Below are 25,300 nucleotides of genomic sequence, written 5' to 3'. Positions count from 1 at the left end.
AGTGCAGTAGAGATCTGATGAGGTAAAAATGGCATGACCTTGGTTTTAAGTACTGGCTCAAGTAACTGTCAGAGAGTTTCTTGTGACTGAAACAAATTAAAAAGAAAACAAAGGCGAGAAGAGAAAGAAATATTATTTCCTAAAATTACAACACAGATGTCAAAAACAAGATACAGAATTCAATTTTCAGTTAGCTGAATCATCATTTTTGGTTGGTTGAATTCACAGCCTTAGGAAAGTTAGAGCACTAATTGGGGGATGGTGCAAAAATGCATGGAATAAGTTTGAATGGGTTCTAAGACAACAAAAGTATAACTGTTAATTAATTTATTTATGTAAAGAATTTACCAAAGATTCTGGACTCAGTGTATGAGAAAGAGCAGCTGAGAGGGGTTCTGTTGGCTTAATTAGATAACCTATATTAGGCTTGAGATGAGGCTTGTATTGCATGAAACATAAATAAAAAATAGAATCTCCTTGCAGAAGAAAACAGAAGGCATGCAATGGCTTACAGAGATTGGACTTTCTTATGTACATTCCACTGAACTATTCTTAAGTACAGTCCTCAGGACATCCCAACGGATTCCTTTCTCCAAGCTACCTGGGAGAGTATCAGCATCCTTAACAACTACTAGGCAGGTGCCCTTTGTAGCCCAGGATGAAGGTGGGAGATGCTGAAATTAAAGTGGGTTTTCTTATTTCATAGTGAGAGAGGCTAAATGTCAGTATTCTGCTGCTAGACAAGATAGTGCTTTTCCAATGATGGGCAGCAGAGAAAAAATGATAAAGTATTTTGGTCAACATAGGTTTTTGCTTACATCTAATTTATTATGGAGTCTTTGGTACCAACATAAATGGTTAGGGTCCTAAGTTTCTCCTTGATTTTTGTAAGTGCCTCTCTCACTTAAAAAAAGGAAAGGGAAAATGAAGGAAAGAAAAAGAAAAGGAAAAGGAAACTACATTAGCTCTAGGAAAAAAACAGAGGCCTGAATTGAGCTGCAAAAGAGTTTTATCACCTACTGCATGTATTCCCAGGCCTGAGTGAGTTTGGAGGTATAGCACCACTTGATGGAATTCAAAGCCAAATCTGCTTGAGGAAGATGTTTGAAACATCACAAGTATTTAAAATAAGATTTCTCCAGTAGTGCAGCTGGTTAGCCTGCGGTACCTGTAAGATTTCTTCCTAGCCTTCCTCAAGAGAACCTATGACCATTTACCAAAGTAATTATGCAGTGCAAAAGGGATATAATTAGAATGTTTTTGATTATTGGACAGTGGACACTGAGTTATTACTAATTTCTGGGTACCAAGAAAATTATTTTTTTCCTTTTTTAGGGATAGCTATTGAGAGTAAGGTAGCAAATGAAGTTCACTCTTGGCTTAAAGGATGCAGGAATCTCGATCTATAGTTTCTAATTCAAATCACCTGCTTGTCTATGTAAGAAATATTGAATAGATTGGTCTTGGAGGGTCATATTAGATTAGTGTTAAATGATGTATTTACTATTATATATGCTACATGTCTCTTTAATGAAACAAGAATCACCATGGCACCTTGGTACTTGATACGCAGTTATTGCTTTGGCTAACTCTCTATTCCAATAAGTCTGGAACAAACACTAGAAAGAATCTATTCACTTGGCTGGTCAAATGCTAAGCCTTCAATGTCTAAATTTATAAATGTCTAAATTTATAAATGTCTAAATTATATATATATATATAAATTATATATATATAAATTATATATATATATAATATATATATAATTTAGACATTTATAAATTTAGACATTTATAAATTTGATTATATATATATAATCAAATCAAATTATATATATATAATGATTATATATATATATAATTTCTCTTAATTCTGGGTCATACTATGATCTACAGAGAACTTCATCATTTCAACATCCCCTAGAAATCAAATGGTCCTTTTCATTGATGACACATGTGACTAGAATCTAGAGAGCAAGAAATAGCAGGTACCTGTAGGTTTCCATAAGATACATGTGTGCAAGAGGGTAGGAGATAAACGCTAAGGAAACTCAGAGTCTCAGGTGCATAGCAATTTTCTAAGGATATAATAATCCATAAGATTTGGGCACTTTTTCCAAGGCAAGCCATTATAGTTTTTTGTGTATAGCATTAGAAAAGTAATTTAATTAAAATTCCGGAGGGAAAATATATGACATTTGGTATTTGTGTAATCTCAACCTATTGAGATTATTATGCTATTAGCTTTTAACCAGGCCCGAGCACAAAAGAAGACTTTTTTAACTAATTCAGGTTGCAGAGTAAGCAGTTTGGTCAATTAACCTTTATGACTCAATAGATTTTGTGATTTTTGACATATCTATAACTGATTGTGGTGCTGAAAGAAAGCCGTGTTAAGCCCCAATAAAAGAATCTTGGTACCAGCCTCCAGGTCTTGAAGCAAAGCTATGATAAGTGCTACACTATTTTGAGAAAGACATCTTGTCTCTGCTTAAATACTGTAAGGCCATTTATAAAATGATAACTATGAATGTATCCTACGCTTCTTATTACATTCTATGCTATTTTATCTATACAGAAAATTTTTTGGACAAACTTGGTAGTGGTACAAGAGCAAACTCAAGAAAATACAGAAGGCATTTGAAGGCAAATGAACAGGTGATCAGTTTGTGACAATTCCTGCCACATTGCCATCTCTTCTCAGCTTATATTTATAACTTCAGGAAGTTCTCTATATCTAATCACCAAGGATAATGAACTTGAAAGCTAGATGTAGTTAGCTCTTCGTTATATTCCAGCACCAGTCAAAAGTAGAATGCTTTATAAATATAACTCACAATCAGCCCTGAAGGACAGTGCGTGAAGAAATCCTCCCTACAGGCAAAACTTTGAGGAACACAGATGATGTTCCCACTTTGATTAAAAGAAGTGATGAGCAGGGTGCGGCTCCATTTAAATTCATGAGTTGTAGCTAGTTTTTGGCCAGATGATCAGGGATTTGGAAGGATATATTTGAAAGATTCATGACAAGGTTTGAGGGAAATTTATGTAAATGGGTCCCAAATTTGAAATATGTGTGCCCCATGTGAATGATTAGCAGATGGCCCTGTCTGCAGAAGTTTCTCTCAGTAATCAGCTAGAACATTCACAATTTTTCTGGAGGCAGGGAGTGGCCCAACAATCTCTTTCTGTACCTATTCCAGTTCTTATTGTATGTGATCATGAACAAATTGCTGTGGTGGCCAGGGCAAAGTACACAGACCAGCTTATGAACATGGAACTCCCCTCCTGATGAGTGTCCTGCTATTACTATCCTTGAGCACCTAACCTGTCAAGTTCAGGGACATATGCAGAACACCTGATATAGCATCACAATTTGAAGGGACCAATCATGAACTTGGTAAGAGAATTATGTTACATCCTTCACTTTGAAAAGAAAATGATTTCTCTCCATTAGAATTGATTCTTATTCTGCATATTCATTTTTTCTTTTTTTCTTTACTTGTTCCCGAGAGCAATATTATTCAGAAACCTACTGATTTTTTAATTTTTTTGTCACCAGAATCAAAGACAAACACAACTCTGATCAAGGAATATATTTTACAATAAAAAAGCAAAGTATTATTTTAGTGCTCACAGGATTCATTTTTAAACTTCCAAAACATGTATTTTAACTACCAAGTAGCCAATTGCCTTATATAAATAAAGTGCTTACTTAAAACTAATTAAAGAGCAAGATGAGAAAATATGTACTAAAGTATGTTGTGCCATCCTATAGGATACACAATTGGTTCTTTTTTAAAGTATTTATTGATTTTTAGATAGAGAGGGGGGAAAAGAGAGAAGGGGGAGTGAGAGAGAGAGATGAGATTGATTTGTTTTTCCTTGGAGTATTGGGACATCACTCTAACCAACTGAGTACCCAGCCAGGGTGCACAATGGGTTCTTAAGGAGCAAACAACACATGGTGATATTTTCCCCATAATGAGGATACATGGTTCTGGGAATCAAGGGGTAGAGGTAGGAGTGGGGATTTTATTACAACACTAAAATAATGTCCTCCCTCAAATATTTGCTTCCTATTTCTGTGACTTACTCATTTAGAAGTCTTGAAAGACAAGAAATCAATACTTCTACCACTGGATGCTCTGCTGCCCTTGAATAGGTAGTTGAGAAAATCAACCAGCCATTTTTTTGCTTTCACACCACTAGATGGCTGGACCCATCAGCAAAAAATCTTGACTTTGAAAATGATGCTGCCTGAGAGCAAATTGAATATGAATGGACAGTAGTAGTGGAGAAACCATATAAATATGAACTATAGCCTTGTGAGCAATGCCAAAAATTGCAGCTATAGTAGGTGCCCATAATTTTCTTACATTAATTCTGTGTAATACCTAGGAGTATGCATTTTAAGCTTCTTCTCATGTTATTTCATATCATTTATGTAGTCAGTAGTTAAATATAATTTAGTATATAGACTAGAGGGTATCAAAGATTGAGGCTGAAATGTGGACAGAAAAAAAATGTCACCTGGTAATGGGTGGGGTATATGGTAAGACTATAGATCTATCTTAGTGAGAGGTGAGCACATTTCATTTGTACGATGAATAGTTAAAACTATTATATACGATCACACATTTTCTGCTAGAGTTGTTTTGCTTTGGAATATGGGCAGATAGCTATGTTTGGGAGCGAATAACCAAAAATAAGTTTTGAGGTAGATACTGCAGTGAAATTGTTCTATTAGAACAATTTTAGGAAAGCAGCTGCGTTTACTTAATGTCTGTATATGTTCCTAGTTGTGTGATCTTCAACCTTATATCTCAGGTTCTTTCAAAAACTCTGTGAGTTGGCTAATTCTCTGTAGTAAATTCCATTCTGCAAGTGTGAATTCTAAGCACTGAAAGTTAGAAGGATGGCACATTTATTCATTCATTGATTCATATTCCCTACAATGAGGTTGTTGAATAACCAATTGTCTTTTTAACCATAAATGGAAAGTAGGATTCAGATTTGGGGGAACGGAAAGTGAAGGAAAGATATCTTCTAAAATTCTTCTCCTTGAACACCATTACTCCACCGTATCCCACTTTTTGCACTATCTCATTCCCATCTGTCTAAACCAGAATAATTAGGCAATTTATACAAATTAGTGTTCTGAGTTATTGAACTGGGGTTAGCACCAGTAGTTTGAGGAGGGGAGGAAGATACTGGCTTTTTCTATGGAAAACCAATAAAGAGTGTGCAGGATGATTATATGTAAAGTCCTGTGTTCATTTTGTTCATGCATGAAGGTGAGATTGGCATCTCAGCCCTTAATTATGCATGTAGCAAACCTGATGAAATAGTATGAGCTTGTGTAAACACTGGAAAGAAGAATGGCAAACTTGAGAAGGAGGGAATAAGAAATAGAGAAAAATCACAAGAGTCAGCACTTCTCTATATCTGCATGACAAGGATGCGATGAGTTTCCCTGTGGAAAGTTTTGGGCTGGGATGCTAGTATCCCACTCAAGAAACGCAGTATCAGGTCAGAGGGAGGGGTGTGAGAGATCAAGACAGGAAGTAAATCTCACCTGTCAAGGAACTGTGTCAGGTGGAGACCCCTTAAAACCACAACCAAGTCTCCAAAGAAATACAAGACTGTAAATTGTATTCAGATTCAAGAATGTTAACAATTGCTTTCATTAGATAGTTCCTGGAATATGACAACTCCAGCATGTGTTTGGGAGGGGAAGAAGGGGTGCGTTTAGTTTGGTCTGCATAAAAGTAATGCCAGTCTCTCACCGGGGGGAAAGCCCAGTTAAAGGAACGTAGACCTGCTTTGAGTGTCATCACATGCGTTCCCAGAGCATGCGACGTTCTAAACCAAACCTTAGCACTCTTAATGGCAACCAGGGTTGGACTTAACAAGAAATTCTGAACAGTTTTCCAGGTGACTGGTTAACTAACTGACCCTCCTTTGGGGATGTGAAAGAAGTAGAGGAAGGAAGATCAGTTTTCCCATGTTCTTGAAAACTATTTAGAAATACAGCAAGATGGGAATTTACCAGCTTCTTCCTTTTGGTGTATGTTAAACAGAATGACCTAGGTTCTTCTAGTGTCCAAGTGACGCCAAGAAATAAATCTAGAAGTGGAAGGAACAGATAGTTTGTTCTCTGTATAATTTGGCACAATGCTTAAACCAATTAACTTTCACAGAATAAATGCTGATTAAATAAAACAACTTTTATAATGTGTAATATTTTTAAAAGAAAATACTAAGAAAAATGTGCAACAATTTACACATATCCTGACATATAGTTTAAGAAAACCCTTCAGGGCTCTTATGGTGCATTAAAAATTCTGTAGTGTCAATAAAAAATTAAAGGCTAAATCTTATATTAATACTTCTTTCTCAAGCAGGTATTGGAAAGAATTAGTCACAGATTTTAAAAATAAACAAAAAGTGTTATCCGTAATCATTTTATCAAATAAATGTGTTTTGTTTAGGAAAGATCTTTCATCTTTGAGGATTTTTATAGTCACAGTAGGGTGAAAAAAGTGGTAGCTCTTTTTCATAAATCTTTTCTTGTTAAAGAGGTTTTTTTTTGTTTTGATAACCTATAAACACTGTACATGTTTTTAACCTTGAAAGTTTGAGTAATTTTTCTAAGTGTCTCCAGTGGGTTGCGTAGTCATTTGCAAAGTAAACATCCCTCAATATTTATACACATCAAATATTATATTAACATTTCTAGAAAATTAATAGTTCTTTTTGCAACAAATACTCACTGAGCATCTACTAAGACTCAAGCATGACAGATACAAAGCCAGATCCTAGACATATAAAGGCAAAGAAATTGAGTAACAACTATTCCCTGAAGACACTCATGTAATTCAAGACATGCAATGTCTATTTTCACTAAATTCTGGTCCTAACAGTAAGCAACCAAGAAGTTTGTCCAAAAAGTGCCCATCCATTTAATATGAAAAATAGAGACACCTGGGTGATTTAATGTTTCGTAAAACAAGTGCATGAGACATGATGGATGAGCAAGCATGTTGTCATGGTGAGGCCGCCAATCACCAGTTGCCCATAGCTGTGGCCATTTTCATTGTATTGTATCTCTCAACCAATGAAGAACATTGAGGTAATACTTTTTATTTATTGTTTGGCCTGGAGGGTTGTACTCGTGATGGACAACACCTTCAAGTGAAAAAAACAACAACACAATAACACGGTCTTGATCTTGGTGCAACTTTGCAGTATCTTCTTCCGGGGGAGAACCAATTTCCATTGGGTCATCTTCTTTTCCAGATCAGAGCTGTGGAGCCATGATTCATCTCCAGGTATAACTTTCTTGAGGAAGTCTGGTTCATTGGTAGTAGTTTGAACCTAGTCATTAGCAGCTGCAGTGACTTGTTCTTTCTGTTCTGGTAACAGAAGCCACAGAACAAATTTTGTCACATGTTTCATGCCAAGCTCCTGCATCAAAATCTCAGACACAGTAGTTTCTGGAATCCCCAGATCAGCTTCTATTTCTCACACTGTCAGTCACTGATCTCTGTTGATTGCAGCCTGTACACTTTCAACATTCTCCGGTGTTTGGCTTTTTGCAGTCCTTCCAGAATGTGGATCACTTCAACATATTCCCGACCATCTTTGAAACATTTGTGCCACACTTTTATTGGCGCTGCAGTCAATGCGTCATCCCTGAAAGCCTTTCGAATCATCCGGATATTCCATAGACAGGAATGTTCGAAGTTAATGTACAATTTGATATAGATCTGTTGCTCTACTTGCTCATCCATTTTGAATCTGATGGCAATACCAGTACACCCGCTCACTCAGTGGCATCTACTGCCCCCACTGACTAGTGATATTGTCATTGTTCACCCATGTGCATCCCAGTCTGCTCTCCTGAACTACCAAGGTTACATGGATGTTACACAAACTGTTCTCATTATATTAACAATGGCTGGACTTTTTCCAGACAAATCTCAGTATGTATTAGACATTTTCATCTGGATATCATATGTTAATTCAAATTCAAATATCTGAAATTAAACTGCTCATTTCTTTTGTCTCTGCCAACAGTAACCACTCTTTTTTAAGTTCACATTTTTAAAGAAAATACAATTCTTTAGATTACCTCTCCTTTATCCTTTTATCCAGTCATTTGATTTTTTTCTGTCTTTTTGAATTTATCTTGTTTTCCAAAAATTCCTACATTTGTTTTTCAGCTATTTATTTGTGTTCCTACATTATTATTCCAGAAGTAGCTTGGTATACAGAATTTGGTTCCAGACTCTTCTCAGCCATTTGCTAAATATGTGTTTTAAGACAGTTATGGAACATCTTTAAGAGTCCAGATTTCCTCAAAAGATTGTTTCAAATATTAAGAAGACAGTGTAAGCAGAGCATGCAGCAGAGTGTCCAGCGGTCGGGGGGCATGCCACTTCATACCGGCTTTATTCTTCTTAGTTCATGCCCTATCACTTGTGTGGCCCTCTGCCAAAGCCTTTGAACTTCTCTTCCTAATTGCCATCTCTTTACACTTCAATTTGCACACTGGCAATGTACCCTTCTTTTTGCTTGATGTTTTTATCATGCCACTTGACTGATCAGAATGGGCTTCTGAGTCCCCATTTCAATTAGGATCAAGATTTTTTCAAATTTGAACTTTTTATCTCATTACTTCTTTTAAAATACCTTTAAAAATTTAGTTACAGTTGACATTCGATATTATATTAGTTTCAGGGATCCCGTAGGGACTCCTCACTCCAGCAAGGGCAGATTCCCCGAGTGTGTATCTGTGAGCACATCGGACATATTCAGTGACATCTTGACCTCTCACGCTCTGCTTCTTTAAAATATGAGGGCCACCACTAAAGCATAAAATGTGTGCATTGTGTGTGTCTGTGATGAAATTCATAATTAAAAATTTTTTAAAGAAAAAATTAGTCCCAGATGAAAAACTTGCAAAAATTAGAATAGGACTGAAAAAGTAAAAACTTCTCTCATTTAGATGAGGCCAACATTACCTTTGCCCATTTTCAGACAAAATTATAAAGATAATCTCCTATGTTTTTTCCTAACAGTTTTGGAATTTTACCTTTTACATGTGGTCAATGATCCCTATGAGTTCATTTTTTATGCTGCAATACAGCATAATGTTTTTGTTTGTTTGTTTGTTTGTTTTGTCCATAGATGTCCAGCTCTTCAAACATCATTTTGGAAAAAGATTGCCCTTGGAATCTTTGTACCATATAGAATTTTTATTTTATTTTGTCCATCTGGATGTGTTTATACTTTCCCCAACACTACACAGCCCTGAGTACTCTGTCTACAATGTGTCTTAAAACAGCATCACGTATCCTCCAAATTTGTGAGACTGCTTCTGTAGTTTCTTTTGTCTATACCAGTTCCTTTATCTCTCTATATAATATTTAAAATCCACTTGTCTGTATTTAAAAAACATTCTGATAAGATTTTGATTAGGCTGCAGATCATTTGGGGGAGAATGGGCACCTTAAATATATCAGGTCTTCCAATCTGTCAGTAATACGTGTCTGTCCACTTATTTCGATTTTTTCTTATTTCTTTATCTGTTTTATAGTTTTCTGTATGCTCATTTTGAACAGAATTTTTAGTATTGAGAATTTCAATTTTTTGAAAGCATTAATAATTATATGGTATTTAAAATTTAGTTTTTAATTGTTTAATGTTGCTATATGAAAATATGACTAAGTTACATGTTGATCTTATATCCTCGGATAAGGCTAAGTTGATTGAGTTTTAGGAGCTGTTTTGTAGATCTACGGAGATTTTCTAGGAAGACATATATGTCACCTGAGACTGAAAACAATTTCATTGCTTTTTTCCCAGAGTGAATATCTTTCATTTCTTTTCCTATTGCGCTAGCTATAACTTTCAGTATGTTATTGAATAGTTGTGAAAAGAATGAACATATATGCAGAGTTTCTACTCTTTGGTCTATTCAGCTTTCACTGTAAAATCTGATATGATTGTACATATTTGTAAACTTACTTTTTCAGGAAAAGAAAGTTTTCTTCTCTTTCTAGTTTTCTAAAACGTTTTTTAAAATTTAAATTGGAGATAGATATTGAACTTTGTCACATGTATTTGCTGCATATATTGATTTAATAATAATGTTTTTTTTCAGTTTGTTAATTATATTGGTTGATTTTCAAAGGATGAACCAGGTTTACATTTCTAGATTAACTCCTATCTGACATAATGTATATTTCTATTTTTATACTGCTGGGTTTAATATTTTTAGATTTTGTTGAACATTTTCCTCGTATAAAGTTTTATTTTCTTGTAATATCTTTGTCTGTTTTTGCTATCAGGGCAATGTTGGCCTTACAAAATAAATTAGGATGCTTTTAGTTTTTTATATTGAGGAAGAAATTTTGTGGAACTGGTGGTCATTTTAACTTGAAATATTTGGCAGATTTTACCAGGAATATCATAAAGTTTTGTATTTTTGTTTTAGTTTTAGCAACACTTTTTACTCTGTATTCAATGTGCTTTATCTATATCTGTTTATCCATCTGTTTAATACTAAGTCATCTACTTCTTTTATAATGAGTTTTCAGTTTGTTCATTTATATCTAAGTTTCTGAATTTATGCACATGGAGTTGTTTATGTAATCCCTTTGTTGTATTTTGAATATTTATTGAATGAGTTGTGCTACCCCCTCTTTCTATCTCTATTGGTAGATTATATGTTTTTTGTTTTTCTCTTGGTTTGGTCAGTCTGGCTGGAATTTTATCATTTTTACTGTTTTTTTTCTTTAAATAAAAGCAGCTTTTGTTTTATTATTTCTCTATTAGATCCCTGTTCCCAAATGTATTAATTTATCCTCTTATTTTTAAATATTTTTATTGATCATTCAATTACAGTTGTCCCATTTTTTCTCCGCTTTATTTCCCTGCACACTCCTCCCACCCCTTAGTTCATGTACATGGGTCGTACGTATTAGTTTTTTGGCTTTTCCATTCCCTATACTATTTTTAACCCCCCCCCCCATCTATTTTGTACCTACCAGTTATGCTCCTTATTCCCTGTACCTTTTTCCCTATTCTTCTCCCTTCCCCTCCCACTGACAACCCTCCATGTAATCTCTATTTCTGTGATTCTGTTCCTGTTACAGTTATTTGCTTAGTTGGTTTTTGTTTTTGAGTTGTTTTTTTTTAGGTTCAGATGTTAATAGTTGTGAGTTTGTTGTCATTTTACAGTTTGTATTTTGATCTTCTTTTCATTAGATAAATCCCTTTAACATTTCATAGAATAAGGGCTTAGTGATTATGAACTCCTTTAACTTGTGCTTCTCCTTATCTGGGAAGCACTTTATCTGCCCTCCCATTCTAAATGGTAGCTTTGCTGGATAGAGTAATCTTGGATGTAGGTCCTTGACTTTCATGACTTTAAATACTTCTTTCTGGTCCCTTTTTGTCTGTAATTTTTTTAAAAGAAATAAGCTAATTGTCTTATGGAATTCTTTTGTAGGTAACTGTCTCCTTTTCTCTTGCTGCTTTTAAGATTCTCTCCGTATCTTTAATCTTGAGTAACATAATTATGATGTGCTTTGGTGTGTGCTTCCTTGGGTCCAACTTCTTTGGGACTCTCTGAGTTTCCTGGACTTCCTGGAAGTCTATTTCCTTTGTCAGATTGAGGAAGTTCTCCTTCATTATTTTTTCAAATAAGTTTTCAATTTCTTGCTCTTCCTCTTCTCCTTCTGGCACTCCTAAGATCCAGATGTTGGAATATTTAAAGTTGTCCCAGAGGTTCCTAAGCCTCTCTTCATTTTTTTTGAATTCTTATTTCTTCTTTCTCTTCAAGGTTGAATGTTTATTTCTTCCTTTTGCTCCAAATCATTGATTTGAGTCCTGGTTTCCTTCCCTTCACTGTTGGTTCCCTGCATATTTTTATTTATTTCAGTTTGCATAGCCTTCACTTCTTCCTTTATTTTGTGAACATACACAACCATTTCTATGAGCATCCTGATCACCAGTGTTTTGAACTCTGTATTTGATAGGTTGGCTATCTCTTCATTGCTTAGCTCTATTTTCAGAGCTTTGATATGTTCTTTCATTAAGACCATATTTTTGTCTTGGCACTCCTGTTACATTGCAAGGGGCAGAGCCTTAGGTATTTGCCAGGGTGGAGCAACCCACATCACTGCACTATGGTGCCATATGTGCATGAGGAGCCTGAACAGGAACAAAGCCACTTGTTTGGCTCTTGGCCTGCTTTCAGTCACTTCCCACACTACCACAAGCATATTGGGCCATTCTGGTGCTAATTCCCAGGTGGGTGGGTTTGTGTACATTCTAGGACCCTGTGGGTCTCTCCAACAAGCTCTCCTGTGATGCTGGAAATTTCTCCAGCCACCACAACATCTCCTACAGGTTTTTATAGCCAGAGGTTTTGAGGCTTTATTTCTCTATGCTGGAACCCTGGGTTGGGTGGTCTCTCTCACTCGCTAGTTGTTCCTCCTGGTTTATATGCACACAAATGTGAGATTGCCTGGTCCACCAGCTACCACTTTGCCATGTGTCATCTCTGCCCCAGCTGCCTATGCTCGCCCCTCCTGTCTGTCTGGATGAGTAGTTTTTCTTTAACTCCTTGGTTGTTGGTCTTCCATACACTTTAATTTTCTGTCAGTTCTGGTTATTTTTGTTTTTAAATTTGTTGTCCTTTTTTTTGGTTGTGCAAGGAGAAGTGTATCTACCTACACCTCCATCGTGGCCAGAAGTTCTCATTTCTTCTCTTATTTTTATAATTCCTTTTATTCTGCTTGCTTAAGTCTTTATAAGGTTAAAAGCTTCAATTATTTATTTGGAACCTCCTTTGTTTCCCCAATATGGGCATTTAAGGCTCTACATTTCCCTGTGGGAGGTGATGATGTGATGATGATGTGATGACGGTAGCTTTGGCTGTCCCTGCAGCTTTGACTACAGCCCTGAATAAGTACTAGGCAGCACTTTTTACATATAGTCACAGTTCATGTTAACAATAACCCATTGTACCTGAAATTAAATGAGAGGTTTAATTGATTTGATTTATATTTTTAATACATCATTCTGACTACTCTGTGGACAATAGGATCATAGCAAAGTTAGCAACTATTGCAATAGTCCGTATAAGATATAACAGATATACAACCTGTGTATGTGTATAATAGTTACTGTATTTCACCTCTATTTGTGATTTTAAAGTGAATATTTTTGAGATGGCTGTAGTAAAATTATAGCACAGAATACTCAATATATTCAATTAGTGTTACCCAACTCTGTGTTGTTGTTCCAAGTTCTAAAATCTATTATTCTTACTGATCCACTTAGATTAATTTCACACAAATCAAATTAAGGTCCTAACAATGGTATATCTGAAGCTCAAACTTGGATTCTTGAGTGAGATTGTAGCCACCTTTTTGGAATAAAATCTAAATCCTCAAGTCTTACTATGTGATTCATACTGAGTCACAATAAGATTGATCAAAATAATTAGAATATCTTTATTATAGTGATGTAGTTTCCATCCTTCACAAATGGTATAATAGAGATTTATTTATTTATAAAATGTATTTATAATGTGCTATCAAAGCAAATGATTTTATATAAAGAAATGTTCTTAATTTCCAGCATCTGTCAAGGAGTCATAGCTATGGCCAAATTCTAGCCCTTTGCTCTCATACTCACTAGATTTTTTTTTCTTGTCACGTGGTTCTCATAGAAGATGTAGGAAATGAATGAGTCTCTGGTTTTCAGTTTCCCACACTTCCTCACACTTTTTTAAGTCAAAGGAGTTTGCTAATCTCTATATTTATAAATGGCTATTTTTGATTCTTCTTGTGTGGCCAGGAGAAGGTGGTAATAAATACTTACAAGTTACCTGCCCAAGAAGCTTTGACAACCCCTTTAGCTTTCTAGGAGCCCTCTCCCGCACTCCCCTCAACCTTGTTTACATTCTACTTCAGTACTGCATAGTTGCATACTCACGTGCAAGACTATTCGAAGCAACCACATGCTCCCTGTGACTTGTGTACCCAATTCTGCAAAGAAGAGTTCATCTGTTTTTTTTAAATTTCTTTTTAGGGTGATGTATTTTCAGTGCTGCAAAAAATCTGTAGAAGTTTAGCAAAGAAGGGAGAGTAGCACAAATGATTCATTCTTTTATTGTTCTAAAATGTGTCACCAAATATTGACTAATAGATATAAAATGCAAACCTAAAATTGTAAGTGAAATAAATGTTTTATTAAACATTGTGTTACTCTGTAGAGGAAAATCATTAACTGATTACATTTTATATTTCTGTATACATTATAGGGATTAAGTATTTTACAATATTTTTATTAAAATTACTTTGGTTAAATAAATTTTCTAAAAAATTTTATATAGGTAATGTTACCAGAAATCATGTTGCTTTATTTACACATTATTTATTTTATTTGCATATGTTTTAACTGTTAAGAATATTTTTGATGTTTGCCTATGGTACATTGCTTAACAGGGTTTCATTCACTTAGAGTGTTTAGTAGTTATAGATTGACTCATCATAATCTGATAACCAAATCCAATTCAATTCCTTGCCCTGGCTGTTCTTTTTCTTTTCCTCTTTTGTGGAAGCTGATCTAAAAATCAGTTCTGATCTCTCTATTCATATGTGGCCTATCTCTATGCTCTGATCATCTTCATTAAAAGATCAATAGGGCATGGCCCCGGGGTAGTCAACTTTACTATTTCATTAACATAGTTTCAAATGAGAGACTTGAAATAATATTGCCTAGAGAATAGGTTTATTGGGAAAACTAATTCATTAATACTTTTAATTTAATGGTCTAATTTTTTTCTAAAGAAATGCGTACATCATAAAGGAAATGCAAACATTTCTTCGAACCATTAGCGAATGCTGCATTTTAGAAGCTAAGGTATTCAATCCGAAAGTTATCTGTCAGAATTTCTTCTTTAATGAATAATTCAGCATTTAATCTATTAACATTAACCTTTTCATTTTAAATATAGTCTGATGTCAAATATCTATTTTAAAAAAATACCCCAAGATCCAGTACCTTTAACCAGAAATTCTTCTTCTAAAAAAGGCATTCTAAGGGAATCATAATGCATATGGGCAAAGGTCTATTCATAATTATATAGAGCAAAACCAAATTTAGAATAGTGAAAAATAAACATGAAGTGTTCAGCAATGGAGAAAGGCTACATAAATTACATTGTGTTCATAAGTGTAAATACCTTGCACCCATAAGAAATTATGCTATGAAAGAACATTTCCTTATAAAGTTTCAGTTACCATATTCAATAAAAAACAGTTATAACAATCTGATCCCATTGAAAGGTACACTGAGTGATAAAATATCTAGGGTCTGTTTTTAAATATACTGCCAAAAAGCAGCAAGGCTGGCAAAACATAATTTAATGTTGGAGAAATGCTAAGATTATGTGAGTGATGAGCATCCAGGGGTTTATTACACTATTATTTTTCCTTTTCTTCTTTTTTCATGCTTAAAGTAAATTTTCATAATAAAAAGTTAAACTTAAATAAGCCTTAATTTCAGTTTAGGAACAATTAGAGTTTGCAGATTTATGAAATAATTTTAGGAAAAATAAATAAAAAAACAATTTTTCCTAATGATAAGTATGTATATATATGTATGTATATATATAAACACATAAACATCTATGAGTGTGGGCATAATTATATATTCACATTTATTTGAAATATGATGGGAACATTCAAATATTTTACATTATCTTACAATTTCCTCTATATTTAAAAAATTCTGCCATCAACATTTGTTAAATATTTGATCATAAAAAATAGTTGTTAGGAAGATATATAAGACCTTACAACAAATTATTTCTCCATTACACAGGGATTTTAAATATGCAAACCTTCAGTTTACTCATTACCCAAATAGTCTGAGAATACTGAATTTAATTATAATAAGAGTTTTAACAAATATTTCTTTCCGGAATTTGTAAATTATTTCATCCGTTGTGGAATTAATAAATAATTTCTAATGAATCTGGCACATTTAATGAGTGAAGATTTGATCAACATACTACATTCAGCCCTGGCTGGTGTGGTTCAGTGGATTGAGCACCTGCCTGGGATCCAAAGGGTCACTAGTTTGATTCCCAGTTGGGGCACATGCCTGGGTTGTGGGCCAGGTCCCCAGCAGGAAGTGCGTGAGAGGAAACCACGCATTGATGTTTCTCTCCCTTTCTTTCTCCCTCCCTTCCCCTCTGTCTAAAAGTAAATAAATAAAATCTTTAACAGAGCCATATTACATCCAGTGCAGTGAGACATTTATATTCCAGCAGGCAGGGTCATTTAAGCCTTGATTAGTTAGCAGACTGTGTTCATGAGAACAGCATATTGATTTCAATGGCTTTATTGATTTTAAGTCTGTTGAACCTAGGTACCTTGCAAATTTATGGGTTGGCTTCATTGACTGCATTTTGATATAATATATAGTTGTTTTTAGAAACTGCTATAAAAAGTTTCTGGCATCTGACCTTCCCTATACAAGATCACTAATCTGCAATTTTTTATTATTTTCACAGGCCTTTTGTAGAGTAACAGTAAAATCATTACTTTTAGCTTCTGTTATGCATAAAATGGAAAATGAAAAGCTAGCCACTATTTAAAAAGTCAAATATATTTAAAAGAAAAATTTAAAAATAATTGTTTATTTAAGATATAACTTTACAGATGAATGACTTGACTGAAAAAAATATAAGTTGAACTAGCCTTCCACACTGTTACCTGACTCCATTGGCTTACTTGGAAAAAAAACAATAAAATGTTAGAATAACATGGATCCAATTACTGTTTTTGTTTAAAGTCACAGCATTTCCTAATGTTGTCTTACAGAATTACTTCAAGTTTCTCAAATTAAATTTGCTGAGTCTTCTATAAATTTGGATTCTCAGCCTTTTCACACTGTGAATTCAATTTAAATATGTCACATATTTCAATAGAAGAGAAACTCATCCTGCTTCTATCATATGCTGTATTGTGGGTCACATAAAATTTTTAAAAATTGAAAAAATGTTTCTTTCATGAATCACATCATTACCAAAAATATCTGGAGTGATTAGTGATATTGTTTAAATTCTCTGTCTGGGTTTCATCTAATCCTTCTGCCAAAAGTGTATAAATAAAGGTGAAATCTATTTTTAATGACCTCGGGTCTAGATATATCTGTTCAATTTAACCTATGATTTCTTACCAAAATTTTGTATCTACTTTAATCATGACATAATATGTTGGCTATACAGTGATATAATTTTTATTATTTGAATAAACTTTCTTTCATTTCATGTCTTTAATATCTTCTTGTAAAATTAACTGCTTGCCTTCTGTGCTTTTATCCAAACAGTTAATGCAAGTGTTAATTTGGAGAGTACTGTGGTTTGCTGATAGATTTCCCTTCTAGATTGACATTGATCCATGAATCAATTCAGTCATGAAATAAAGACAGAACAAATAAACAAGCAAATGTCTATTGACAGTCCATCATATGCCAGAATTTTACTCAATGATTAGCTTCGTAGCTCACAACTTCAATGTTGGATTTTACCACCTCAGTTAGAATGATTTATTTGCCAGCTACTAACGATTTGAGCTTAATCAACAAAGCTTTTATGCTTTGTTTCCTCAACTGTAAAAATACATAACCACTAGTTACAAATAACTACATTTAGGACTATTTTTACAATAAATACATTTATATACCTGAACTATTAGGATAATATTAATTATAGAGAACCTCAATAAATACTAGCTATTAAATATTATACTAAGTTTTTACAGTGGCATTTTAATATTTAAACATGTGATTTTATTGTTTTTATATCTTATACATGATCAAAGAATAGTACAAAAGGGTATGCGATATAAAGAGACCTGCTTTCATCTCTGCCTACAGTTCTAGTCTCCAGAAATAACAGCCACCTACAGTTTCTTAGCCATAGTCTCGGATATAGTCTATGTATGTGTGTATACATATATATGTGTGTATATGATTATTTCTAACACAAAGTAGATCATATTAATAGAGTCTGGCCTATACTTAATTTTTATTTTGTTTAATATGTCTTATTTTTTTACTATTCTTTATTGATTGATTTTTAAAAAGATTTTATTTATCTTTAGAGGGGAAGGGAAGGAGAGAGAGAGAGAAATATCAATATATGGTTGCCTCTCATGCATCCCCTACTGGGAACTGGCCTGCAACCCAGGCATGTGCCCAGACTGGGAATTGAACCACCATCCTTTGGTTCGCAGGCTCATGCTCAATCCACTGAGCTATGCCAGCCAGGGCTATTGATTGGTTTTTTAAGGAATGAGACAAAGAGAAAGAGAGAAAGAAACCATGATTTGTTGTTCCACCGATTTGTTCATTCATTGCTCAATTCCTGTGTATGTCCGGACCAGGGTTTGAACCCACAACCATGGCATATTAAGGTGATGCTCCAACCAACTGAGATAACCAGCCAGAGCTCATTTAGTGTATCTTGACAGCTTCATATTTCACAAGTGTAGGAGGACCTCATTATTTTTGATAGCAGCCTTGTGTAAATTTACATGGCTCTTTATTCATAGATTATTAAGTTGTTTCTTTCCTTTTTTATTATAATCAATGCCATGATAATATGTGTGTGTATTTTAATACAGGGGTAATTATTGTTTGTTGGACAAATTCATACAATTACACTGTCTGGTTCACTGGAGGGCGTCTTTAAATGATTTATAGATACTGTTAACCTACTGTCCATACTAGTTATGCCAGTGTAAACTTTCAACAATGGTATGTAATTATGTTTGTTTTACCACAGAATCACTAACAGAGCCATTTAATGTCTGTATCAGTGAACAGACATGTATCACTTTCTGTCTTGTGTTCCATTGCAGCTTGGGAATGTACTTACTATTTTTTGTTTTGCATTTTGAAATATAATATAGTAAAGATATTCTAACATTATATCTATATTTTTATTTTCCCTCATTTTCACTTCTCTGTTAAAATTTATCATAATGGTTGTTTAAAGGTTTTTAAACTTTATGTAATCAAATGTGTCTTCAGCCCTGGCTGGCGTAGCTCAGCGGATTGAGCGCAAGCCTGCAAACCACACGATCACAGTTTGATTCCCAGTCAGGGCACATGTCTGGGTTGCAGGCCAGTTCCCCGCAGGGGACTCACGAGAGGCAACCATACATTGATATTTCTCTCCTTCTCTCCTTCCCTTCCCCTCTAAAGGTAAATAAATAAAATCTTAAAAAAAAAACACATGGTGTCAGAAAAAAAAATGTGTCTTCAGATGACTTCTGCTTTCATGATTGGCATTTTTTGGTAACAACTCATGATTTTTCTAGTACTTTTTTTCTTGCACCTCTGTCCACATTCTCTCTCCTCCCACTCCTAGCTAATAACCCTCCATGTGGTCACTATTTCTGTGAATCTGTTCCTGCTCTAGTTGTTTGCTTAGTTCCATTTGTTTTTGTTTTTATAGGTTCAGTAATTGATAGTTGTGAGTTTGTTGTCATTTTACTCTTTGTATTTTTTATCTTTTTCTTCAACAAGTCCCTTTAAAATTTCATATAATAAGGGCTTGGTGATGGTTTCTAATTTTAAAAAGAAAATTTTAATAAACAGAAAACATAATGTAATAATATAACTATTTTTATTTTCTGTATAGAAAGGATTTTTATATGTTAACTTTATAATAAATCATTTTACTAAATCCTTCTGTGGTTTCCAAGGCTTTTTAAAGTTAAGTTGGGCATGTTTTTCAGATATACTCATATAATCATAACATATTTAAAGATCATAATGTTCCTCTCACTTTTCAGTTTTTACACTTACATTTCATTCTGTCCTCCAGTTAGATTTTCTAATATTTCTATTATAATTTTAAACAGTGATGGCTCTAAAAGATATTTTGTATTGCTTCTGATTTTAGTCATTTGCTCGTGTAAATGATTCTCAAACTTTAGCATGTAACAATTCACATTAAGGCTTGTGAAAGCACAGACTGCTGGGCTCCACACTCAGAGTCGTGACCCTAGCTAAGGGATGGCCCACAGGCATATTCCCAGGGGTATCTGAAGCTACTGGTCCTGAGGCCAGACTATGAGAAATGCCTGAATACGATGCTGGATTTTTGTTTGAAATTCCTATGCACTCTATGTTAATTTTTTTTATTTAAAAGTTTTATTGTGAGTGAATGCAAAGGTTTGTCAAATTCTTTTTGGAAAATCATGGAGCTGACAAAATCATTTAAAACTTTTTTCACAATAATATGACAAATTTTAATAATAGATGTTTTGATCTTCAAAAACCTTAGCATACAATAAACTTGTTGATAGTATTTTACTATTTTAAATGCTACTGTCACACTAAAATTAACATTTTGTTTAGAAATATTTTAAAGTTTTCATTAAATGTTTATTTCTCTTTTCCTGGTTTGGGTATTGTCATTAAAATTGTCCTATAAGTATAACTTCAAAGATTGTTTTCTGTATATTTTTTCTGAAATGTTAAAATTAATAGTAAAGGTATTGGTTTCTTGAAGCTTTGATAGATTTCCCTGAGACAATCATCTGGGTGTGGCCTTCTTTGTGTAGTCTTTGAGTGTCTGGTTCAGCTTTGTCCATGTGATTCATTTTCTTTTCCCTTTTGTTTTTCTTGGTAAATTTTAATAATTTTTACTTTTCCTGAAAAATAGTTCTTATTTTTTAGATTAACAACATGTTTCTCAACAACACAGAAGTCAGAAAAGAAGTCACAATAGAAATGATAAAATACGGGGTGATGGGTGCATGGTACAGTGTGTAGATGATGTTTTACTGAGTTCTACACTTGGAATCAGTTTGATATTGCAAACCAATGCTACCTCAATAAATACAATTAAAACTAAAAAATTTAAAAAGCAGGGAGATTATGAATTTCCAAGAAGATAAAATATGCAAAATATGACCAAAGACACTAAAATACAGAACAGGCTGACAGGGACCAGAGGGGAGAGGGGAGAGAATCACAGGGGAAAAGGGGAAGGATTCACAGGAACCAGTATAAAGGACACAGGGACAATAACTAAGGTGGGGGGAATGGGAGGGATGTGGGGAGCACTGGGGGGGGGCAGGGCTGGGTAGAGTTGGGAATATAAGACAGAAAACTGTACTTGAACAATAATTAAATAAATCTAAATTTAATGTTAACAGATATGTTGAACTAAATAAAAATGAAAATACAACTTACCACACTTTGTGGGATGCAGCCAAAGCAGTCTTTACAATGAGATTTATAGTACTGAATGCACATATTGAAAAAGAAAATTCTTAATGACTCTGAAAATAGTACATTAATAGAAAGAAACAAAACCAATAACTAGGTTCTTGAAACGTTCAACAAAAGCTGATAAACCTTTAGGCAGGTTCCCTAAGAAAAATAGTCTTACTGAAATGAGTAAAGGACCATCATGACTGATGCCATGGCCATTAAATAGGAACAACTCTATGCCCACAAATTAGATAATTTATAGAAATGGACCAATTGCTTTGAAATACATGATCTTCCATAATTCACACAGGGAGAAATAGGTAATCTGAAAGGCTCATATGTATGAAAAGAATTGAATCACCATTAATAACCTTTTTGAAAAGAATCATGCCCATGTGGTTTAACTGGCGAATTCTATCAAATCATTAAGGGAAAAAAATAACATTTATTCTTTATAATATGTTCCAGAAAATAGAAGCAACAGGAACATACCCTAACTTATTCAATGAAGTCAGGATTACCCGAATAATAAAACCAGATAAATACAGTATTGTAGGGGACCAGTTTGCTTTGGTCTGGCAAATGTAACTCAGCTCTGTATGAAAAACCTGTAGAAGTGAAGTGGTGGGCAGGAACCGACCTTCAAACTGAGTTTTCCCATGGGAATCAGGCCTAGAAGATGCATACAGACTGTTACGGCTTGCTCTTGCTAAAACTCCATCACGCTGGTCTAACACAACAAATGTGTATTGTCTATCTTCAAGGCGATATCCAAAGCCTGTGTGAGTTTTCTCAAGGACAGAGCTAATCAGCTCATCACCATTCCCCTCTGCATATTATTTTTATTTTCTTGATTGTACCTAAAATATAGACAATAATATTCTATGTAATAGATAATAAATCTTTCTCTGGTGTAAGACCTGAGAAAAACAATAAAAGTCTGTCTAGGCAAGGGTTGAAGCGCTCACCTCTTTAGGGACTGGCCCAGGCATCCAGAGGCACTCTCCCCTCAAGAGAGCAGCCATGTCGTTCCCTTTTTCTCCATGGGATTGTTGTCACCTGTGCATTGATTCTCATCGTCAGCCACAACAGGTGGACTCTCCTGGCCTGAGTCCACCACACACTATCGGAAGGAAAAATACACACCTATTTCTCATTTATACTGGTGCAAAAAATTATCAGTAAAATATTACCAAATTAAATAGAACAAAATATAAAATTTATAATCACAACCAAATGAAATTTATCTTAGATATGTGATTCTGGTTCAATTTTCAAAAATTGAATGATGCAATCCATTCTATTAATAGGCTAAAGAAAAATAATTAAATGATAATATTAATAGGTGCTGAAAAATCATTTGACACTTTCCAAAACCCATTCATGATAAAAATTTTTAGCAAACTAAAAGAAAATTTCCTTTTAAGGTATAAGAAGGAAATTTCTCAACTTGATAAACAACATATACCAAAGCCTACAGTTACCATCATACTGAATGGATAATTTCTTTACAATATTGAGGACAAAGAAAGGATATCTTCTATGAGCACTATTTAACATCATATTGAAAGCACTAGCTAATGAAATGAGATAAAGAAATAAAAGACATGCAGATGGAAAAGGAAGAAATAAAATTATCTTTGCAGCTACTGTGTTTGTCTAGTGTGTAGATAATCCTAAATATTTCATAGCAAAACTTTCTGGAATCAATATATAATTATTACAAGGTGGAAGGATACAAAATTAATCAACAAAAGGCTATTGCTTTCCTCTATGACAGCAATGAATAATAGGAATTTGAACTTCTATGAACAAAAGCCAAAATATGTACAAGATCATTATGAGGAAAAATTATAAAACCCGATGAAATAAGTCAAAGAATACCTAAATAAATGAGATACGCTGTTCATGACTAGGGATATTCGGTATTGTTAAAATGTCACTTCTTCCCAGCTATCTCTATAGACCCAACACAGTCAAACTCCTAGCATGTTATTTTGTGAATGTCAACACACTGATTTTAAAGTTTATATGGCAAGACAAAGATCTAAATAGTTTTAGCGCACTACTGAAGAAGAACAAAGTTAGAAGACTGGCATTACCCTATTTCAAGGCTTATTTTACCCATACATTTATAAAAGACAGTGTGTTTTCTTGAATGACTAGACAAATAAACCAATAGAACAGGACTGAATTTAAAATTGGCCCACACAATTACAGTCGATTGATCTTTGACAAAGAAGCAAAGATAATTGAATGGAGAACAGAGTCCAAAAAAGACAGTGCTGGAAAACACTAGATATCCATGTGCAAAAAAGAGAAATTAATGCCTATAGAAAATGTGTATATATGCAGATCTTACATCTTTTATACAAATGAGTTTAGAATGGAATATAAAGCTAAATGACAATGCAAAAATATAAAACTTCTAGAATATAACATAGGATAAAATTTTAATTATTTTGAGTTTTACTGTGGCTTTTCAGTACAACACCAAAAACACTATGCATGAGAAAAAAACGTTGAACTTTAACAAATACTTTTTTAAAAGTTTGTTCTATGAAAGGCATTTTAAAAAACCTTTTATTAGCATTTATTTTATGTTGAATTTACTCCTGGGACATAGTTTATGGTTCATTAGTTTCTTCAGGGATATATCTCTCTTCTGTGCAACCTCCTCTCCTGGTTTAGGAGCCATCTGCTCTTTTTCAATAAGGGCCATTTCAATGTGGCAGGGCGAGCTCACGTGTGGGCAAATCTGCTCCGTAAGTTCTGTCCTGCATCTCAGAGGCTTTGTTCACTGGATATGCTCAATGAGTAGAAATCTACATCCAAACCCCTAAGCTCAGCATTACTCTCTCCATTTTTAAGCACATGCAGCAAAAATTCAGCTCTCTTTTTGGGCCAACAAACCTGTGCCCAGCTCCACTGTTTTTTGTTTGTTTGTTTGTTTTAATATTTTATTTATTTATTTTTAGAGAGAGGGGATGGGAAGGAGAAAGAGTGGGAGGGAAACATTAATATGTGGATGCCTCTCATGTGTCTCCTACTGGGGACCTGGCCCGCAACCCAGGCATGTGCCCTGATTGGGAATCAAACCAGCGACCCTCTGCTTCACAGTCCCATGCTTAATCCACTGAGCTACACCAGCCAGAGCCCAGTCCCACTGTTTGACTTGGGCACACCTGCCAACTCCACCATTGTAACAACAGAATGGCACATATTGCTAGGCAAATAACATCCCTCATAGAGTTTTCAGGTATTCATATCCTTGATGGCTTGGGAAGTTTCACAAGTGTTATTAAAGTGAACATGAACACTTGAACCTCTTTTTTTTTAATAAATAAATAAATATTTATTTATTTATTTATTTATAGCCATTATTATTATTGTGGATGTTATTTTTTGTTGTCATTCTTATTATAGAATATTTCCAATTCCTCCTCTTGGGCAGTGTTGGACTTTAGTTTCTTTTTTTAAAATTTTATTTAATTATTTTTCAAGTACAGTTTTCTGTCTATTACTCCCATCCCATCCCACCCACCGTGTTCCCCCCTCCCATTTTCACCCTTCTCAGTTGTTGACCATGTATCCTTTATATATGTTCCTCTAAATCCCTCCCCTATTTCCCCTGAAATTCCCTCCCCTCTGGTCACTGTCAGCCTGTTCTCTAATTCAGTGGCTTTGGTTATATTTTGCTTGCTTGTTTGTTTTGTTGTTTAGCTTCCTGTTAAAGGTGAGATCATATGGTATTTGTCCTTCAACACCTGGCTTATTTCACTCAGCATAATGCTTTCCAGTTCTATCCATGCTGTTGCAAAAGGTAGGAGCTCCTTCTTTCTTTCTGCTGCATAAAATTCCATTGTGTATATGTACCATAGTTTTTTGATCCATTCATTTACCAATGGGCACCTAGGTTGCTTCCAACTCTTGGCTATTGTAAATTGTGCTGCTATGAACATTGGGGTGCATGTGTT

Source organism: Sturnira hondurensis, unplaced genomic scaffold, assembly GCF_014824575.4.
Source record: "Sturnira hondurensis isolate 20B ecotype Veracruz unplaced genomic scaffold, ASM1482457v3 Scaffold0004474, whole genome shotgun sequence".
Lineage (NCBI taxonomy): Eukaryota > Metazoa > Chordata > Mammalia > Chiroptera > Phyllostomidae > Sturnira > Sturnira hondurensis.
Note: the sequence above shows the minus strand (reverse complement) of the source record.